This window comes from Delphinus delphis, chromosome 16 (genome assembly GCF_949987515.2).
Source record: "Delphinus delphis chromosome 16, mDelDel1.2, whole genome shotgun sequence".
In the NCBI taxonomy this organism is placed as follows: domain Eukaryota; kingdom Metazoa; phylum Chordata; class Mammalia; order Artiodactyla; family Delphinidae; genus Delphinus; species Delphinus delphis.
In genome coordinates this window covers 73,113,271-73,128,077 of record NC_082698.1, presented here as the reverse complement: position 1 = coordinate 73,128,077, position 14,807 = coordinate 73,113,271, and the positions used below count along the sequence as shown (strand labels likewise).

Sequence of the window (14,807 nt, the reverse complement as noted above, 5' to 3'; positions counted from 1 at the left end):
ACTAGTGAAAATAATCCCATCTTATTTAAGCAGCCCAGCTCAGTGAATAAAGGAGCCATTCTAAGGAAATGGGTGCTGGGGTTATAGCAGGAATAGCTGAAGGGGGAGTCAACATAAAATGCTCACCATCAGAAAACACATTTGGATGCCTCTGTATCTGTGAGTAGCACAGCTTGGCATGAATGGAATGTGCTGGAATGAAGAAGAATCCTAGGGGTCCTTGCTGACCCTAACAAGAGTGAAGGGTGATCAACTGTCCTGGTTTTAGCAATCGAAGTCCGTGTCCCTAGAAGTCCCCCAGTCCCTGGCAAACCGAGATGATGGATCACCCTACCTGGCTTCTGGAGGTCTTGACTCACTCTCTTCCCAAAGAAGTCCTTCAGAGATGGCTGAATTCCTCATGAGATACATTTCAGGCAGCTCTGGAAAATAAGAAAGCCAAGTCAGCTATTTTGATCTGAACTTTGCTTCTCCCTATGAAGTGTGTGCTCAGCGTATGAAGATTTTATGTTTTTCCTACTTCTCAGATCTAAGGCCACGAAGCAGCAGGTATGGTGGTCCTAAAGTGGGGCAGCTACCCGTGTTGGAAGTAGAGTCTGCCTCAACACTGGAAGCCAGACTTCCCTAGGTCCCTTGAGGCTTTTCCAGGTGCCTGCCCTTAACTTCTGGGGTTTCAGCAAGAGGTATTGGGTGAGGTGAGGTGTCACAGTGGGGGATGTGTATTATAATGTTTCAAGAAGTTTCGGTGTCTTTCCCACTCAGTTACTTAGGGATGATGAGTCACCTCCCTCATCCCTAGGATTCTGGTCAGGTATGTTTTCCTTTAAGGGCTTATCAATGCCATTTTGGAGTTTTGACATTGTCTGGCTAGAAAGTCTAAAGTTCTGAAAAGCACTTAGTTCCAGAATATTTGAAAACAGAACAGTAGAATGTGTTGAGAGTATGGTTTCTGGAGTCAGACTTCCTGGGTTTGAATCCCATTTCTTTCCCTTTTTAGTATGTATGACCTTGGGAAAGTTTTTTCAAATTCTCTGACCTTAGTTTCCTTACCTATAAAACATGGATAGTAATGGTTTCTTTCTCATAAAGTTGCTGTGAGAATAAAATGAGCTAATTTATAAAACAGTGATTTTTTAATTAAAAAGATCTCTTCCAGCTTTACTGAGATATGATTGACATTAATGTTGTATAAGTTTAAGGTGTTCAGTGTGTTGATTTGATATACTTATATATTGCAAAATGATTACCACCATAGTGTTAGTTAACACTTCCATCACATCATTACCATTTCTTTTTTGTGATGAGAACATTTAAGACTTACTCTCTTAGCAACTTTCAGGTATATAATACAGTGTTATTAACGATAATCACCATGCTGTACATTAGATTCCCTCGAACTTGTTTATCTCATTTTTTTTTTAGTTCTAAGAAATTTATTATTTAACTCTTTCCATAGGTATATTAAGGTAGCGTTAGTTTATTACTTACATGATTTTTTTTTTTTTTTTTTTTTTTTGCGGTACGCGGGCCTCTCACTGTTGTGGCCTCTCCCGTTGTGGAGCACAGGCTCCGGAGGCACAGGCTCAGCGGCCATGGCTCACGGGCCCAGCCGCTCCGCGGCATATGGGATCCTCCCAGACTGGGGCACAAACCCGTGTCTCCTGCATCGGCAGGCGGACTCCCAACCACTGGGCCACCAGGGAAGCCCCTACTTACATGAATTTATACTTTATAGATTTATAATATCCACAACTGAATTTGCAAAGCGGTAATTCAGAACTCAAATTTAATTTCTACATGATTTACAATAGCCATCAGGGGGAAGGGTAAGCTGTGACAAAGCGAGAGAGAGGCATGGACATATATACACTATCAAACGTAAGGTAGATAGCTAGTGGGAAGCACCCACATAGCACAGGGAGATCAGCTCGGTGCTTTGTGATCGCCTGGAGGGGTGGGTTAGGGAGGGTGGGAGGGAGGGAGATGCAAGAGGGAAGAGATATGGGAACATATGAATATGTATAACTGATTCACTTTGTTATAAAGCAGAAACTAACATAACATTGTAAAGCAATTATACTCCAATAAAGTTGTAAAAAAAAGATATTAGAGTTACCATAAATATCTGATATAAACTAACAAATTACTAACATAATATAATGCCATAAAATCATTTATTTTAACAATTTTTAATTTATAGTCAAGGTATACTAGAAAATACTGGGATTTTGAGTCTGACAAATGTGGATGAAAAATATGGAATACTTCATGAATGTGTGTGTCATCCTCGTGCAGGGGCCATGCTAATCTTCTCTGTATCATTCCAATTTTAGTATATGTGCTGCTGAAGAGAGCACCTTATTTATCTTATGAGGGACAGTTTGCACCTGTAGCATAAACCCTGACAGTTGGTTTTTCTTTTTGTGATGCAAGTGTCTGACTTAAGCTTTGATTGCCAAGGGAGCCACTTCAAAGAGGCATCCACTTCAAAGACAGCTATCTCTTATAAACACCTTGCCAGCCACATGACTAGATAAAGAGCCAGGCTAGGCTGCCCCCAACTGCCCCAGCCTCCTTTGTTTCAGAGCTTTAAAAAAATAACAGCTTTATTGAGACATAATTCACATACTATAAAGTTCACACTTTAAAGTATACAATTCAGTGTTTTTTAGTATATTTAGAGTTGAGCAACCATCACCGTTACCTATTCCAGAACATTTCTGTCATTCCAAAAAAAATAACCCCATACCTATTAGCAGTCAGTCAGTCCCAATTCCCTTTCTCCCATCCCCTGGCAATCACTAATTGACTTTAAGTCTCTAGTTATTTGCCTATTTTGGATATTTCATATAAGTGAAATCATACAATATGTGACCTTTCGTGTCTGGCTTCTTTCACTTAGCATGTTTTCAAGGTTTGCCCATATTGTAGCATGGGTCAGTATTTACTTCCTTTTTACTTCTGAATACTATTTCATTGTATTGCTAGACCACATTTGTTTATCTACTCATCAACTAAGGAACACCTGAATTGTTGAAAATACTCTTTTAAAATTACACAGCATGAAACAATCCCATATAATGTATATGTGTACTAATAATGATTGCTAATATTTATTGAGCACTTACTGTATACCAGGGGTTGTTCTAAATGCTTATATGTTTTACCCCATTTAATGTTCACTTCAAACCTATGAGGGTGCTGTCACTATTATTCCCATTATTTTTATGAGGAAATTAGGAAATAGGGAGATTAAGTAACATATCTCAAGATAAAGAGCTAGTACGTGATTCAAACCTAGGAAGTCTGTCTGTAAAGCCTGCACTTTATTTTTCATTAAAAATTATTACATAATAAAACTGACTTTTTTGGGGGAATATACATTTCTATGAATTGTAACATACACTGCCACAATCGGATAAAGAACTATTCCATAATAACAAAATATTATTATTCCATAATACCATGTTTTAAATTCCCATTCTGTGTTTTAAATTCACCAATAAAAAGAAGACCCTTGAAACCCTAGGTCCCCATACTTGATCCCAATAAAAGCAGAACCCTAGGCCTGCTGCCTCTCTTTCTCTACCCCTGACTTCACCGTGTGGCCCGAGGTGTAATGTGTAATTTCCAGAACCTTTGAATAATAACCTTTTTTCCAAAGTTTCCTGTTGGTTATTGCTGAGGGCATCTTACAATCATGATAAGAACCACAAGGGTCCAGCAACAACACTAGTTACTGATAGGTTTAGACAGGCATAAAACAGTACTCTTGACTAACATCTCCCCGTTTCTCCTACCTCTCAGCCCTTGGTAACCACCACTCTACTCTCTGTTTCTATGAGTTTGGCTTTTTTAGATTCCACATAAGTGTTATCATGCAGCATTTGTCTTTCTCTGACTTATTTCACTTAGCATAATGTTCTCAAGGTCCATTCATATTATCTCAAATAGTAGCATTTCCTTCTTTCTCGTAAGTGAATATTTTGCCATTGTATATATGTATACTACAACTTCTTTATCAACTCATCCCTTGAGGGACACTTGGATTGTTTCCATATCTTGGCTACTGTTAATAATGCTCCAATGAACATGCGAGTGAAGATATCCCTTCAAGATCCTGTTTTCACTTCCTTTGGATACATACCCAGAAGTGGAATCACTGGATCATATGGTGATAGTTCTATTTTTAATTTCTTGAGAAACCTCCATACTGTGTTCCATAGTGGCTGCAATAATTTACTTTCCCACCAACAGTGCACAAGGGTTTCCTTTTCTCCACATCCTCACCAACACTTATCTTCTGTCTTTTCAGTGACAGCCATTCTAACAGGAATGTGGTGATAGCTCATCGTGGTTTTGATTTGCATTTCTCTGTTGATTAATGATGTTGAGCTTCTTTTCATGTATCTGTTGGCCATTTGTAGGTCTTGTCTTCTTTGGAAAAATGTCTATTCAGTTCCTCTGCCCATTTTTAATCAGATTTTTTTCTGCTATTGAGGTGTATGAGAACTTTATTTAGATATTAACCCCTTATTAGATATGATTTGCAAATATTTTCTCCCATTCCACAGGTTTCCTTTTCATTTTGTTAGTGTTCATTTTGTTGAAAAGAAGCATTTATTTTGCTGTGCAGAAATTTGATGTAGTTCCACGTATTAATTTTTGCTTTTGTTGCTTGTGCTTTTGGTGTTACATACAAAAAATTTCTGCCAAAACCAATTTCAAGAAGGTTTTTCTTATGTTTTCTTGTAGGAGTTTTATTGTTTCATGTCGTATGCTTAAGTATTTAATCCATTTCGAGTTAATTTTTGTGAGTGGTGTAAGGGGTTCAATTTCTTTCTTCTACATGTGGTTATCCAATTTTCCTAGCACTATTTATTGAAGAGGCTATCCTTCACCCATTGAGTATTCATGGCTTCCTTGGGAAATATTAGTGGACTGTATATGCTAGGATTTATTTCTGGTTCTCTCTTCTGGTCCATTGGTCTATATGTCTGTTTTTATGCCAGTACCATACTGTTTGGATTACTATAGGTTTGAAATTAGGAAGTGTAATGTTTCCAGTATGTTCTTCTTTCTTATGATTGCTTTGACTATCCAGGGTTTTCTGTGGTTTCATACTAATTTTAGGATCTTTTTTTCTATTTCTGTGAAAAATGCCATTAGAATTTTGATAGGGATTGCATTAACTCTATAGACGGCTTTGGGTAGTATGGCCATTTTAAACAATATTAATTCTGCCAATCCTTGAGTACAGAATATCTTTCCATTTTTTGTGTCTTATTTAATTTCTTTCATCAAAGTCTCATGGTTTTCAGTGTACAGATCTTTCACCTCCTTTGCTAAATTTATTCCTAAGTATTCCATTATTTTTTATATTATTGTGAATGGGGATTGTTTTTATTTCTCTTTCAGATGCTTTATTGTTAGTGTGTAGAAATGCAAGTGATTTCTGTATGCTGATTTTGTATCCTGCAACTTTACTGAATTCATTGATTAGTTCTAACATTTTTTGGTGATGCTTTTAAGATTTTCTACATATAAGATCATATAATTTGCAAATAAAGAAAATTTTACTTCTTCCTCTTTGATTTGGATGCTTTTTATTTCTTTTTCTTGCCTGATTGCTCTAGCTAGGACTTCCAGTACTATGCTGAACAGGAGTGATGAGAATGGATATTCTTTTCTTGTTCCTGATCTTAGAGGAAAAGCTTTACACATTTTACCACTGAGTATGATGTTAGCTGTGGGTTTGCCCAAAGCTTTTATTATGTTGAAATATGTTCCTTCTATACCTAGTGTAGAGAGTTTTTATTGAGGGGATGTTCAATTAAAAACAAATTATTTTATTTATTTTTGGCTGTGTCAGGTCTTAGTTGTGGCATGCAGGATCTTCGTTGAGGCATGTGGGGTCCTTCGTTGCAGCACATGGGCTCTCTGTTGTGGTGTGCGGGCTTCTCTCTAGTTGTGGTGTGCAGGTTTTCCCTTCTCTAGTTGTGGCACACAGGCTCTGGGGCGCATGAGCTCTGAAGCTGTAGTGCATGGGTTCCAGAGAGTGTGGGCTCTGTAGTTTGCAGCATGTGGGCTCTAGTTGAGGCATGTGAGCTCAGTAGTTGTGGCATGTGGGCTCAGTTGCCCCGCGGCATGTCGGATCTTAGTTCCCTGACCAGGGATCAAACCCGCATCCCCTGCATTGTAAGGTGGATTCTTTACCACTGGACCACCAGGGAAGTCCCAAGAGGATGTTCAATTTTGTCAAATGTTTTCTCTGCATCTACTGAGATGATCATATGGCTTTTATTTTTCTTTTTACTAATGTGGTGGAATATTGATTGATTTGTAGATGTTGAACCATCTTTGCATCCCTGGGATAAATCCCCCTTAATCATGGTGTACGATCTTTTCAATGTGCTGTTGAATTCAGTTTGTTAATATTTTTTGAGAATGTTTGCATCTTTATTCATCAGGAATATTGGTATAGTTTTCTTTTCTTGCAGTGTCCTTATCTGGCTTTGGTATCAATGTAAAGCTGGCCTCCTAGAATGAGATTGGGAGTGTTCCCTCCTTCTCTTCAATTCTGGGGAAGAGTTTTAGAAGGATTGATGTTAATTTTTTAAATGTTTGGTTGAGTTCACTATCGAAACCATCTGATCCTTTTCTTTGTTGGGAGGTTTTTAATTACTGATTCAATCTCCTCACTCATTATTGGTCTGTTCCAATTCTCTGTTTTTGCATTATTTAGTCTTGGTAGGTTGTATGTTTCTAGTAATTTTTCTATTTCTTCTAGGTTGTCCATTTTCTTGGCATAAAATTGTTCATAATAGTTTCTTTTTTTAAAAAAATTTATTTCATTGAAGTATAGTTGATTTACTATGTTAATTTCTGCTGTACAGCAAAGTGATTCAATTACACACACCCACACACTTTTTTGTGTGTGTGTGTGTGTGTATTCTTCTCCACTATGGTTTATCACAGGATATTGAATAAAGTTCCCTGTACTTTATTCAGGGAACAGTAGGACCTTGTTGTTTATCCATTATAATATATATACATATACATATATATGTATGTGCGTGTATATACACACACACACACACACACACATACATATATATATACATATATATATATATGTATATATAATAGTTTGCTTCTGCTAATCCCAAACTCCCAATCAATCCCTCTCCCACCCCTCTCCTCCCCGGAATAGTAGTTTCTTATGATCCTTTGTATTTCTGTGGTATGAGTTGTAATGTCTATTCTTTCATTTCTGATTTTGTCTTTTTTTCCCCTTAGTCTAGCTAAAGTTTGTCAATTTTGTTTCTCTTTTCAAAAATCAACTCTTAGTTTCATTAATCTTTTCTGTTGTTTTTCTGATCTCTATTTTATTACTGCTTGCTCTCATTTTTGTTATTTCCTTCCTTCTGATAAGTTAGGGTTTAGTCTTATGGGGGTTCTCTTTATCAGGGAATTTTTTTCTCTTGCTGCTTTTAAAATTCTTCACCTTTGATTTTTGACAGTTTTATTACAATGTGTCTTGGAAAGGATTGTTTTGGATTGAAATTTTGTGGTGACCAATTAGCTTCATGAACTTGGAAATATATATCTCTCCCCACATTTGGGAAGTTATTAGCCATTATTTATTTAAATGAGCTGTCTACTAATTTCTCTCTCTTCCTTCTGGGACCCCAATGATGCAAAACTTTTTTTCTTTTAATGGTGTCACATATGTACAGTAGGTTTTCTTTATTCCTTTTCATTTTTTCCTTTTGCTCCTCTGATTGGATAATTTCAATTGGTCTGTTTTCTTGTTCACTGATTCTTTCTTCTGATTCATCAAGCCTACTGTTGAAGCTCTCTATTGAATTCTTAGATTCAGTCATTATATTCACCAGCTCCAAGTTTTCTGTTTGGTCTTTTTTTATCTCTTTGTTGAACTTCTCATTTTGTTCTTGTACTGTTTTCCTGATATTGTTAAATTGTTTGTCTGTGTTCTCTTATAGCTCTCTGAACAACTTTGGAAAAATCATTTAGAATTCTTTGTTGGGAAATTCCTGAATCTCTACTTCTTTGGGGCCAGTAACTGGAGACTTACTATATTCCTTTGGTAGAGTCATGTTTTCCTGATTCTTCATGATCCCTATAGCTTTGCTTAGCTGTCTGTACATCTGAAGAAGCAGTCATCTCTTCCAGGCTTTATGGACTTAATTTGATAAAGGAACACTTTCACCTACAGGAGGGGGCATCCTGGAGCATGACACCAGGTCCAGTGGTACAAAGGGCTACATGTGATGACACTGGGTCCAAGGTGGCATGATGTCCATTAGGCTCAGTCTGCTGAGGTCCACAGCATGGACGAATGTATGGTTCTTGGTGACTGCAGGGAGTCTTCAGTGTCTGCAAGAGCTTTGGGGATCCTCAGTGGCACCTTCAGGTCCAGGTAGTATGGACTAGGAGGGCAGGCAATGGTGGTGCCTGGAGCTGGTGGCGTGCACACACTTGGCTGTGGGGCCAGCTACAGGTGCCTATGTAGTGGCAGGGTCTGGTTACAGACAAATGTAGTGGTGCAGCCCAGGGCAAACTATGGGCTTACTGGAAGCTGTAGGGGCTTTGCTTGTCAGTGTGCTCACTTGTGACTACATAGTTGTCCCTCCACAAGCAGGCCCTGCACTGGGAGCCTGTGATGAGGGTTGGGCCAGGGCCATTCAGGTACACAGCTAGAGGGGCTTGCTGCAGATGAACATGGTAGTACAGGCCAGGACAGAAAACGGCCTGATCTGGGCTCGCTGCAATTGCAGGGACCCCGGCTGTCAGCATGCCATCCTGTAGCTGCACAGTCTTCCCCAAGGTGTGCTCACAGTAGTGGAGGCTGGTGACAGGTGTCAGGCAAGCAGCATACCAGCACATATCTGGAGGGTGATTCCCAAGCATACGCACAGCGATGGGGTTCCTCTGTGGGAGTCTAGGCTGGAGTTTTGCATTTGCATAGCCACAGAGGTCTGGGCTGACTGCAGGTGCAGTCCCTGGGCTCTAGTAGGGACAGGAGGGAGGGAGCAGGGAGGTACTCTGGCAGCTGGCATCAATGAACATGAATACCTGTGGGGCAAATTCTGGTGAAATCTGTAAGGGGGGTCCACATCAGTTGTGGACCACTGGCTTCTTCAGCGGCAAAATCTGCTCAGTTTGTCCGCAAAGCAGGTCACTGTGAACCAAAATGACTCCTCCTATGTGGCTGCTGTTGGTAGCCCCTGCTTTTCTTCCTTGGCTCTTCTTTTCTTAGCTGGCTCTATACATCTCATCTTTGGCAGTCTGGGTCGGGTAAAACTGAATTGAGACCTTCACATGGTACCTGGAAAGGCTGGGGAAGCTGGTTGCTCATCCCGCTCTACTTCTCCTGGCAAGGGGGACTCTTTCTACCTGGGAAGTTCCCTCTTGGCATGGAGCAATGCTCGCTTGGGGGATGGGACAGTTCAGGCAAAATGAAGCTGTCTTTCTTCTCTTCTTGTGTGGTTATTCTCAGGGTTTCCTCCCACTGTGTTGCTCAAGTTCCTTAAGCAGACTCCAGAGCTTTCCCAGAGCTGCTTTTGTTCATGGATAGCCGTCTAATTGTTGATCTTTGTGAGGAAATGGAGGCTGGAGTGATGTCACCTCCAAGAAACTATATAAAATGCTTAGAGCACAGAATGAGTGCTATATAAACATTTGCTTTAACTATTACAATGATTACTGTTAATGTTGCAACTGGAAAGAGTTTAGCAGACATTGGTCCAAAATATACCTTTACCCTTTGGTAGCTGTATGGTTCAGGCAATTTATTTCACCTTTCAGGGTCTCGGTTTTCTCATCTGTAAAGTCATACCTCATAGGTTTGTTATGAGAACTCAGGGAGATAACTAGTTAAAGTATCCAGCAAAATGTCTGGCACCCTGCTTGCTCAATACATGGTGATACTTTTCCATCCATAGTAAGTTAACATAGATTTGGTGCCAGAATCATTTAGTCACATTATTCAGGTAATTACATACAAGGCACTAATAGGGATGATCAAAGCTGGTCCTTGGATTGTCACTGCTTCTGGTTGAGTGCATTATGTGCTAACCGTTAAGCTTGATTAAAATTAACATCCAAGGTCTCTTTGGAACTTCAATGGCAAGGGCTACTGAAAATATTTCTGTGAACTCCGTAGCTCCTGAGAATATACAGTCTCACTTGAGAACAAAGTGTATTTTCATAAGAGGCATGGAAATTGTTTACCAGCTCCTGGAGGATTTGGTTACAGCCCCAAGATTGCTTAACAGCCATAAATGAATGCTTTTGTCTCACTGGAGTCAGCTCACTACCATGCAGTATCTGGAGGAATGCAACTAGGGCACTGAGATCTTTCCCCAGAGGGTGCCATCACTGCTTGCCTGGTTCCAGAACATTGCCTTGTGTCTTTTGTCCCTTTTATCCCCTGCTTACATGGCATGGCCTTACACTCCCCCTGCTTTTTTCCTCTGATACCTTTTCTGGCTCACAAAAGCGCATCCCCAGCCCTCCCTGACCACGCCCCCCACACAAAGCAGCTTCCTCATAGCATCACATTGTCTATTTGCTCCTCTTGCTCTTATTTCTTGGAAGAATCTAGCTTTCAGGCTTGATCTCTTACTTCTTGAGGGGCCAAGAAATGAGACCCTTCCTGATCCATGAGTAGGGTTCATGCCTCTACTGTGGTTCGAAGTTAAGTCTAAAGTTGTCCTGCGGCACACATGAGGCATGAATGGGCCCAGTGCCAGTCACCACACAAGAAAGGCTAATGGTATAACTATCTTTACTGTGTATGTATACTCTCATTATTTTCACTAGCTTCCTTTTTTTTTTTTTTTTTTGCAGTGCGCGGGCCTCTCACTGTTGGGGCCTCTCCCATTGCGGAGGACAGGCTCCAGACGTGCAGGCTCAGTGGCCATGGCTCACGGGCCCAGCTGCTCCGCGGCATGTGGGATCTTCCCGGACCGGGGCACGAACCCACATCCCCTGCATCGGCAGGCGGACTCTCAATCACTGCGCCACCAGGGAAGCCCTAGATTCCATTTTTATCAGAAGGTCACATAAGTGGATCATGGATTCTAGCCAACTGTTCTAAGTCACATTCTTGAGTCTTAAATATAGCAGATCATGTCCAGGTGATATCATTTGCATCCTTTCGTTACGTTAAACAGTTCACACTTCTGGTTATCTGATATGAATGTAAAGCTGAATAAACAACATGGTTGTTTCATGGGTATGAGATCATGCCTTTTTACCCTAATGTCTGAACTTTTAGTAGTCACCTACAGCATGCCATGTTTGTGCCAAGTCCTGTGAGAAAAATTCACAAAAGATATGACATATGTGCATGACACTTGCGTTATGGTGAGAGAGAGAGAGAAAGTTATCAGTGATGACAGGACATAGTAAAAATGTATGACAAAGACATACTGAGGGGAGCACGTTGAGTCCTAGTTGGAGGCGGGGGTGGCGGGTAGGACAAGGAGGACATTTTGGAACACTCACACTAAGCTGACTGGAGCAGTGGATAAAAGCCAGAGGGATGAAGACAGGTGGGAGAGAGATCTACAACTCCCTTAGTCCTTTGTCCCTTCTGATTTTGTCACCATAGACTATACTTTATCCCCATTCTCTCTATGCATCAGGGACTCTGGAATTGTCACATAAAGGAATGCAAATTCCTGCTTCTCATAGTGTAATTTAAAAAGTAAAATCTCTATCCTTTAGGAAACAGTGACTGTTTAGGGTAGTTTTGCTTCACCCTATATTCAGGCATGGCCTGTAATTTTAGTTTTTGGTTTGTTCTGAACCAACACATCATGATACTAGGGTTGCAGCTGGAGTAGATTACCCTGGATCTCTGAACTTTAGAAGACATACCATTTCTACAATGCCCTGCACCCTCATCTTTGGCCCTGCTCAGGGAGTCTGTAATCGTGGAAATGGGACAAGAAAACTTCATGAGGGAAGAGTTTTCTGCTTGGAGAGTTCAGGCCTGTGTAAGTGGCAGGAGAAATGTCTGGGTTGTCAGAGAACAGTATAAGGGTTTGGGATTCCAGGAGAATATAGGAAGAGACAAAGAGGGAACTTACAAGGGAAATGAGGTAGCTTCAAATATAAACTTGGTCTTCCCTGGGGCATTTTTGTGGGGTTCTGATTAGGTCCTTAACTAAGTTGCTCTGGCCAACAGGAAATGAGATATTACATTTCTCAAGAGATAATCAGGCCTTAGCAACACCAGCACTTGTAGTGGAATTGCAAGGGCTCCTATTCAAAAATACCAGACCTTATTTTCTGGAAATATCTATTGTTCCTGGAAAACTAAAAGCCCTCTGCAGTCTTCTAGGCCTGACTGGGTCTGAAGTTTCTGTGCTGCTGAGCTATAGGTCAGGATGGGATGAACTAGCAGCTGGGGTGTGGGGTACCCCTGTCCACTAGGGTTTGATTTCACTCTAAGTTCTGTAACACCAGCTTCTTGCCAAGGCTTCGCCAGCTGTTTATTATCATAACCAACCATTATCTGAACCGCAGAGCCTCACATAACCTTACCCAAAATTCAGAGCTGGGATGGAATTTTGAGTACAGTGCTAGAATTTCAGACAAGGGCCAATTAGAGAAAATGTTGCATCACCCCTCACAGTTCATGCTGCTGTAAGTCCAAAACAAAAACCACAGACTGTTTGTGATTACTTAATATTGTTCTGGTATGTAGTCTACTCAAATGAAAAACAAAATGCAATTTAGTCCATTATACTGAGAAATAAAATAAAACTTATTGTAATCATTAGCAGAATATGTTTGAAGAGAAGATAATTTACTTTTAAAATTTTAGTCAAAGTAACTTTTTCCACTGTATGTACTTCAAAACTACATAACTGATAACTATTCTAATTCTTTTAAGCAACACAGGGAGGAAACAGTGGGTGAAAAAATAATTTCCCTTTTGAAGAATAATCCAATCAAAAAAATGTTGCACAATAATGTTGATAATAACTCTGAAATTACTTGGGATAATAAATTTAAAGTACTGTAATATAAATTATGATTATGCAAGAAAAAGCAGAAATAAGATAGTTTAAAAGTAAGTAGCATATTTCTGTAAGAAATTTTCAAAGAGTGTTTCAAAAACAGAATCAAAGTTATCAATCTAAGGGAATAGCTATAGCTGACATTTCAGCACCTCCAGAACCTGTTCTGTTCCATTTTTGCTTCTGTCAGAGTCTGTCCTAGAGACTGAATAAAGATTTCATCCCCTCTTCTAATTATCCATTTATTTAAAGAGGAATTAGGAAGCTAGCTGAACATAAGAACTGAGTGTGACCTCCAAAAGAAGATGAGTTAGAAAATAAAATGGGGAGTACCTTGAATAATGGCAGATATATATTGACTGGGGAAATTTAAGCAGCTCCTGCTCAGACACTGAAAACAGCAAGCCCTTATTTCTTACCATTGGTGAAATGGTTTCTCAAACATAGGCTGAGGGACCTGAGCTCTCACTGGATGTTATCTCTTTCCTTCTCATGTATCCAGAACTCTTTCATGGGCATAACTACTTTTCCTCCTGGCTGGGCACCTCCAGTAATTACAAGGACTTAAAAATGAAGACAGCTGTCAGCCCTCTGATTGCTAGGGTTGATGTGACTGATCTGGCTGGCATACCCTCTTCCTTACTCCTCACACCATGAGGAATCCTCCTGAAGTTCTGAAAGGATGACTTTTGCAAGTAGAGAGGATTATTTTTCAATAAAAGGAAAGCAATCACAGCACTCCCCTGTAATGAACTTTGTATCAGTTGGCTAATTTAAGCAGAAATGGTGCTTATTATGAGGATATTGGGAATATTTTTATTTTTTATATTATTTTATTAGTTTTTTGGGGGACTATTTTTAGATGAGAATATAAAAGAATATATTCATGATTTTGGAAATTGTTGGGAGCCAAGAAGTTTTCGCCATTAGAAGATGGCCGACACCCTGCTTCTCTTCCTGATTTATGAGATAGAAGTTCGCGCCTAAAATGAAAGCCCGCGCACGCAGCACCAATGATGATTAGCCAAGTACTTCCCTCATTCTGAATCCCGCCCCCCTTTCTCTGCAGTGTATAAATACAGCTACCGCAGCAATAAAAGTTTGCGGCTTGATCAGGATTTTGTCTTGCCTCCATTCTTTCGCGTCTCCTGCCCTTCCCCCTTTTTTCAACCCCCACAGGTTCCTCCTCGGACTCACAAGGATTTGTCCTGCTGGTCGGGACTCCCGGGGACGCCTGGGGCCGTACACAATTGGCGCCCAACGTGGGGCTCGAGGAACGGATCCTGACGGAGGTAGCACGCTTACGAACGCCTGGCCAGGCACCCACTGAGCCGCCGCGAGACTTACTCGAAAGTGCAGCTTGATTAGGTCCCCGGAGGACTGGCCGCCCTTCGGCAGTCGTGACCTGAGGATAAGGTAAGCGGAGCTATAAATATGGGACAGGAATTGAGTTCCCATGAACTCTTTCTTCAGGGGATCGAGGATTCCCTCAAGATGCGGAAGATTAAGGCTAGAAAAAAAAGATTTGCATGAATTTTTTATGTTCTTGTCTGATGTTTGCCCATGGTTCCCACAGGAAGGGACAATAGATAAAAAATGCTGGAATCGTGTAGGAAATTGTTTAAATGATTATTATCAAACCTTTGGGCCTTCTAAAGTGCCTGTGACTGCATTTTCGTATTGGAATTTAATTAGGGAGATTCTCATGGGTCATTTTTTTGACCCCGATGTCCAAAAGGTTGTAGAGAC

The 14,807-nt window shown here is 40.3% G+C and overlaps 1 long non-coding RNA gene and 1 other non-coding gene across 2 annotated transcripts in view; both read right to left on the bottom strand.

Annotated features, from left to right (window-relative positions):
• LOC132440012 (uncharacterized) overlaps positions 1 to 14,807 on the bottom strand; it is a 401,492-nt gene that overhangs the window by 48,652 nt on the left and 338,033 nt on the right. Inside the window, exon 3 of the long non-coding RNA XR_009522480.1 lies at positions 335 to 422. This is a non-coding gene — a long non-coding RNA (uncharacterized lncRNA). The remainder of the gene's footprint in view (positions 1 to 334; positions 423 to 14,807) is intronic.
• LOC132440086 (U6 spliceosomal RNA) lies at positions 2,251 to 2,357 on the bottom strand. The gene has a single exon (XR_009522497.1). It is a non-coding gene; the product is annotated as a U6 spliceosomal RNA (small nuclear RNA).